Below are 7219 nucleotides of genomic sequence, written 5' to 3'. Positions count from 1 at the left end.
CTTCGCTTAAGTTTATAAGGGAAGCGCATTTTACTGATGCCAGGAATCTTCAACTTACATTCCTGAGTCGATTATGGTCGAGCTCTTCCATTGCTTCCTTAGGTGAAAACCCGAAAGGGCACCTCAAAGGAAAATGAGAAAAAGAAGAAAAGAAAAAAGACAAAACAAAAACAAAAAGGGTGGGGGCAACCTTGGTGAAAACCCGAAAGGGCGCCAAGGCAGGTTTTCTCAACAAGACGAGCACGAGAAGGAATAGCTGGTGACTTGGTTCATTTAGACTTTTTCTCATGTTTGTGATACTTCCGTCAATATTGAATTCCAGAACAAAGATATCCGGAGGTTCGAATGTGACATCTGTTGGCCAAAACTGTGTTCACTTTGTAAAAATATTCTTTTGTAAGTACATTCTTATGAAACCTTTTTTTTCCTCAATTTCATGGCATTTTGTAGGATTAAGCACAGTTGGTCATGTTTTACATTCTTTTGCATATTCATTCATGCATGAAATGTGAAGCTACATTGCATGTATCATTTTTGGGTCATCGAATTTTGGTGAATAACAACCCCGTGATTTATTCGAAACATACGTGGATTCAATCATCTCTTGAAAATGGTTAAGGGCCAGCAAAGCCAATTACGCAGGCTTCACAATATGGCGAAACACATACCCGATCAGTATGGGAAAAGTAGAGACGCTTGAAATGACATATCCAACTAAGTCAGGTGCCGCAGCCAACTTTGACGAAGGCATCAAAAGACTTATGTTTACACGATTCTCAAAGGCAAACGGATCAAATGATGAGAGCGATTTCTTTGTATTTTCTCTTTTGCAGAAAAGTTCTATGCATGGATGAAAACAATTACACCTCGCACTGAAGTCGGTATCAAAAGGTGTTCTCCAAATGAATAAAGGCGGATTGAAATACGTCGCAAGCAAGTTTGGTCAAATGGTGCAATAACATGGCAAGGCAGAATCAACTATTGGTTCAAATGCAAAAACCTAATTCTTACTGGGGGCAAAAGTTCGGTTTGTTTTTAGGGGAGTATACTGGAATATCCCGTTTTACATTTCATTTTGCACTGCCACTAGCCGTTGGGTCAGTCCTACTAGTGAGCACTTTTTTACTCCGCCACTAGCCGTTGGGTCAGTCCCACTAGTGAGCATTTTTTTTTTTTTTACTCTGCCACTAGTCGTTGGGTCAGTCCCACTAGTGAGCATTTCATTTTGTACCGCCACTAGCCGTTGGGTCAGTCCCACTAGTGAGCACTTTTTACTCGCCACTAGCCGTTGGGTCAGTCCCACTAGTGAGCATTTCATTTTGTACCGCCACTAGCCGTTGGGTCAGTCCCACTAGTAAGCATTTTTTTACTCCGCCACTAGCCGTTGGGTCAGTCCCACTAGTGAGCCATTCATTGCACTGCCACTAGCCGTTGGGTCAGTCCCACTAGTACGCCTTTCATTTGCATCGCCACTATCCGTTGGGTCAGTCCCACTAATGAGCTTTTCACTTACACTGCCACTAGCCGCCTTTCATTTACATTGCCACTAGCCGTGGGTCAGTCCCACTAGTGTGCATCTCACTTTCCTCGCCACTAGCCGTTGGGTCAGTCCCACTAGTGCGCCTTTCATTTACATTGCCACTAGCCGTGGGTCAGTCCCACTAGTGTGCATCTCACTTTCCTCGCCACTAACCGTGGATCAGTCCCACTAGTGTGCATTTTCATTTTTCTTTGCCATTAAACATGGGTCAGTCCCACTAATGTGCATTACATCTTATCGTTAGACAGGGGTCAGTCCCATTAACCCTTCATTTCACTTCACTTCATCCTTTTAAATTCTTGTTCGGGTCAATCCCGTTTTAAATTTCTGTTTGGGTCAGTCCTGTTTTAAATTTCTTGTTCGGGTCAATTGCGTTTTAAATTTCCTGTTCGGGTCAGTCCCGTTTTAAATTCCTGTTCGGGTCAATCCCGTTTTAAATTTCTTGTTCGGATCAGTCCCGTTTCAAATTCCTGTTCGGGTCATTCCCGTTTTAAATTCATGTTCGGGTAAGTTCCATCTCAAATTCCTGTCCGTCGGAACCATTTTGTGGTCGAATAACACAGGTAAGTATTTTGTGTCTACTTTTTTGTCACAAGTTTTTCCAAAACTCAGACAAAGAGGGGCAAACTGTAGACACCAAAATTTTAGTGTACTTTTATTTACTATTACTTTTATTTTTCATGTTAGTTTTTATTTACTTTTAGTCTTTTATTTTTGTTTTAAGTCATTTTAGCATAGAATTTTTCGAAAAAAAAAAGAAAGAAAAAGGAAAAGCATTCAAAAAAATATGATTTAGTTGTTTTTTTTAATTCAATGTTTTCTTGGGAAAAATATGAAAAATGAAAAAAAGGAAAAAAGAAGGAAAAAAGGAAAAAGAAAATCATTAATCAAACATAATTTGTTGTTAGACATTTTATTTTCTATCTTTTATTCTGAGTTTTCTTCTTATTATCTGACTTTTATTTAAAATATTATTTTGGTATTATTATTATTTAAAAAAAAAAGGGAAAAAGAGCCGCACATGCATGCGGCATAAATATCATTTTTCACAAGAGGATGCGGGGCTGAATGGATCGGATGGCTGGGGTTAAGGTAGGAAGAAACCCTTCATCCTCACCTTTGAGGTGAGGGTTTAGGGGATAGGTTTCCCATATAAAAGCAAAAGGGCATGACGGCTAGAGAACCCAGGAAAAGAGGGAGAGACCAGAAGGAAAGGCGGATAACTGAGAGAGAGAGGACTGGGGAAAAAGGTTGGAGTTTAGCAAAAGAAAAGAAGGAGAAAAAAGGTGACGGCTGAGAGAGTAAACAGGGGCTAAGGAAACTAAACGAAAGGGAGAGCTACAGAGGAGGCTGAGGACGGCTGAGTGGAAGTAGGAAGTAAAAATCTGAGGGCTAAGAGTTGGGACGAGTGAAAACAGAAGGGAAAAGGGAGTGACGGCTAGAAAAACTAGGTTTGTCGGGCAGCAAGAAAAGAAAATCGAGAACAGAAAAGGGGGAGTAGGAAGCAGCGGCGGAGGTTTGAGTAGGGACCCGAGAGCTGGAAGGGAGGAGCTACTTCATCAGAGTAAAAAAAAGGCATCTCGTGGATCTTTCATTTACAGAAACAGCGTGTTTTTCTCCTGAGGTAAATCCAGTTTCGTTTCATGAAGGTTTGAATTCATCGCACCTGTTTTGTTCTTTCCTTGTACATGCTTCTGTTGATCCATCTTTCTGTGGGTCCTGATGTTTTTGAGAGATTCATGTGTATTTAATAGCTTTAGGATAAATGAAGGTTCAATGACCAGGAGTTACCATTAAAAAGGCAATAACTTTCGATGAATCTTGTTCCTGTTCGCCGCAACTTTCTTTCTTTTCTGCTCGTTACGAGTTTCTGTGGTTAGCAATATGTTTTGAATTTCTGGAATTGGGCGATGTCACGTGGAAATGCAATTATAGAAGGGCTGGAATCATTACGGTGAGGGCTTGTTTGAGTTTTTCTTTACATGGGTAAACCTAGGCTGAATGCAATAACGATAGAAGGTTTTTTTTTGCTATAATGATTGCTTGCCCGCAGTTGGAGCATGATGTGAGTAATCTCGTTTGGAGGCTGCATAATTTTATATGTTTGAACCAAAAGTTTTATGCTTGTGAAGTAGGAAAGTGTTTGAAGATTTGAGTTTGTTTTGTTTTCTGGTATGGAATTGTGTAAAAAAGCTGTTGCGATGGATTTGGAAGCTGCAGGCTTGTTGCAGCAGCTTTTCTTTTATTATTTTTGACGCTGAAGTTTGACGATTGATGTCTTGGTTTTGCTTGATTTACTGGTTTGTTTAGCTGTTTGATTATATACAACTCGTAGCAAGTGCAAAGCCATTGCAATCTACAACATGGCAAGCCCGTTCATTGCAGCCATAGCACTACTTGAATCTCTTTTGAAACACTTTTGCTGCATTTTTCTTGACTAGCTGTTTTTTTTTTTTACAATCTTGGACGTGTAAATGTATTTTGGTTAATGGTAAGTAATGGATTGAGGTTGTTACACCTGAGTTTTGGTTGGAATCATTTTGCACGGATATGCCTCGGTTGAGGAAGAAATCTTGCATAAAGAATGGTAGTATTTTTTTTTTTGCATTCCCCTTGCTGCACATCCCTTCCATTTGGTTCTTCATTGGTTTTCATTTGATCTTCAGGGGTTTAATGGTCATGTTTGGGTTGTGTTAATCAAAGTGTCCAGTTATCAAGTGGTGTTGAGTGATGGTCTGTGTGGGTTTTTGTTTGAAGTCTATCTGAAATCTACATTTGAAAGCTTGAAGTTGCTGAAGGTTTTGAATGAATGTTGCATAAGGAAGTTTCTACGTAACATGCATGCACAAGGAATTCAGAAATTGCACTTTGGCCCCCAAGTCTCCCATTGTTCCACTGTGCCCCAAATAATTGGAAAAATCAATCAAATTGACCCCTCAAACTTCCTTTTTCCATTCAATTAGGCCTCAGCTCTGCGAACATGGATGTTTAAGTTGTTTAAATGCTTTAACACTTATGTGATTATTTGTGATTACTTGACCTTCTTTGCTCTTGGACCCTTAAAGTTCCTGAAATGTTTCAATTGGCCCTGATTGATTGATTAATGGTTGCTATTGGGTCCTTAGTCATTTTTCTATTTCAGAAATTTGATCAATGCTTCACTTTTGCTTGGAAATTATACATTATTTGATCATTTTTAAGTTGCAATTGAAGAAGGATTCAATGATTTGGTGGATTCAAATTGGCTTATTTACATTTTACCACTAAATTGGTGCATTAATCCTTTGCTTTGATGGTTTTAGCCCAAATTATCCCTTTCTTTGGGGAACTCTAGCCCAAGTTAAATCTTGTTCACTTTATTAGCATCACAAACGGGGGAGATATAACTTCTTTTATCCCTTTTTTGTCTCTCCTATGTGATCCAACGTGCTAAGTGAGAATTGCATGTCTACTTTGCTTTCCTTGCCTTTCCTTAATTCCTTTCATTTATTCATTTGCTTTTGTTTTATCAAGTTATTCTTTATGGGGTATGTACACCTCTTGGCTTGTAATAGATAGGGTTTGGAGAGCATTTTTGTCCATTTTTCCCCTTCCCCTTTTGTTTTAGTTAGCAAATGTAATAGGTTCATTAGATTGATTGCTTGCTTTTGTTGCTACGTGTTAATTTGCTTTATTAGGCTCTTGCATTTAGTCGAGCATGCTAAGTGTTATGTGCTACGTGTTTATAGGTGATTGGCATGTCTACTTGCTTTCTATAGTCATAGATGAATGTAATGGATGAATGCACGTTACCACACTAGTCCAACGCTAGTTGTGGCTCATTGTCCCGTTTTTCACTAGTCCAACGCTAGTAGGAATTCATAGATATGGACTAGTCCAACGCTAGACCCTTAGGGATTTCCCTCGCTAGTTCATACTTGCATGTTTCATTACATTTCATGCATTTTTCTTAGTTTTCTAGCATTTGGCATGCTCCTCCAATCCTTTCCCCTTCATTTTAGGTTTTTGCATCCTCATGCTAGTTATAGGGTACATTTGCTTGAGAGTCCCCTTTCGATAAGGGAAACGAGCGAGTGTGGCTACAAAATAGCCTTAGCACGCTAGTTCTTCCTTCTAATCAAAGGGGAAATTAAAGTCGTGAAATTAGGAGTCATTCTCGTACCCGACTTGATGCATTCCTCTAGGTTCATGCACTCTCATTCTTATCATATCACTTCCTCACTCTTTTATTCACATTTTCTCACAACTTATATTCTTCTCAATCCACATGCCATGTTTGCACATTTTTCTTCTTTTATCATTTATTTTCCACCTCACAAATTGCATCCAATTGCACTTATATGTATCTACTATTATATTTTCATCCACTAGCACACAAACACCTTTATTTTCTCAACTTGCACACTTGCACTTTTCTTACATTTGCACACTAACACGCCTACTTGAGTCTTCATTTGCATCACCCGTGACCTCTATGAGAGTTTTCCTTATTGGCCATCACAATCCATGTGATTGGGACCAAAAAGCCTCATAAGAGACATTTTAGATTTAGGATTGCATTTTTGCCATATCTATTAGTCATATCCAACATGCAACACATACTTTGGGTAGGAAAAATTAGAAAAAGAGGGGCTAAGTCACGCAACTAGCTTTGGCTAGAGTGAGGGAGTGCCTTAGGCTTTGCCTTTGCCTTCTCCCTTATCAAATGTGACCCCCGATCCCTTTCTTTGGTTACGTAGACCTAAAAGTTCTTAAAAAGGGGTTTGTTTACTTTGCTTTCCAAAAATCACTTTTTGGTGATTTGGTACACCCTAACTCTATACCAAGTGGCGACTCCATTTTCCATTCAAAAATCCTTTTTGAATTTTGTTTGGCCAAATCGTCGCATTCTCAAGTCCCACGGTCTTTTATTTTCACACACGTTCACATACATATTCCACACACTATTCTCACACACTCAAAAAGTGGAGCGCGACACAACACATACACATAACACATTGTAGCAAAGTAATATAAAGAGGTAAAGCAATAAAAAGAAAGGGGGGTTGGATCCCTCCCCTCGTGAATAGTGTCCCTAATAGGGTAAGGCAGACTCTACCCTAGGCAAACTATCATGGATGCATGAGGTATTGGCTCACTAATGCATCTAGACTCGATAGGCTTTAGGTCCCCGAGCCTTCAGACTTGGAAACCAAAGGTCATCAATCCCAAGGTTCTTTGTTTGTGGCTCGAGCGATTCCCCAGACATTGCTACGCACACGTCGTGTTACGGCTACATGTCTGAGTGAATCTATAAAAAAATCCTCAACCTTCGGCTAAAAGCTAAAGGCTATCAACCCAAAGCTTAAAGCGGAAGATTGAGTGACCCCTCGGATCGTGCTACGCACATGTCGTGTCGCGATCACACGTCCAAGTGGGTCGCCTAAAATCCTAACAGGGTGGAGTGGCGTGACAAGCCACTAAAAGAAAAATAAATGAGGGGTAAATAATTAAAGCGTATGCACGTATGCTAGTACTCGTTTGGAGGGGAGTGATCAAGAACCAACGCGAGGCTCTAGGGTATGTCCCTCACCCAAATGCAATGCAAAGCGCGAAATTACATAAATAAACTATTCATCCATCAAATCAATCGTACGCAAATGTGTGAGGGAGTGAGTTGATACGCGCGAAATGCAAAAT

The sequence above is a fragment of the Coffea eugenioides genome, unplaced genomic scaffold (assembly GCF_003713205.1).
Source record: "Coffea eugenioides isolate CCC68of unplaced genomic scaffold, Ceug_1.0 ScVebR1_351;HRSCAF=1014, whole genome shotgun sequence".
In the NCBI taxonomy this organism is placed as follows: domain Eukaryota; kingdom Viridiplantae; phylum Streptophyta; class Magnoliopsida; order Gentianales; family Rubiaceae; genus Coffea; species Coffea eugenioides.
The sequence above is the reverse complement of the archived record's forward strand: the minus strand, read 5'-3'. Positions refer to the sequence as shown.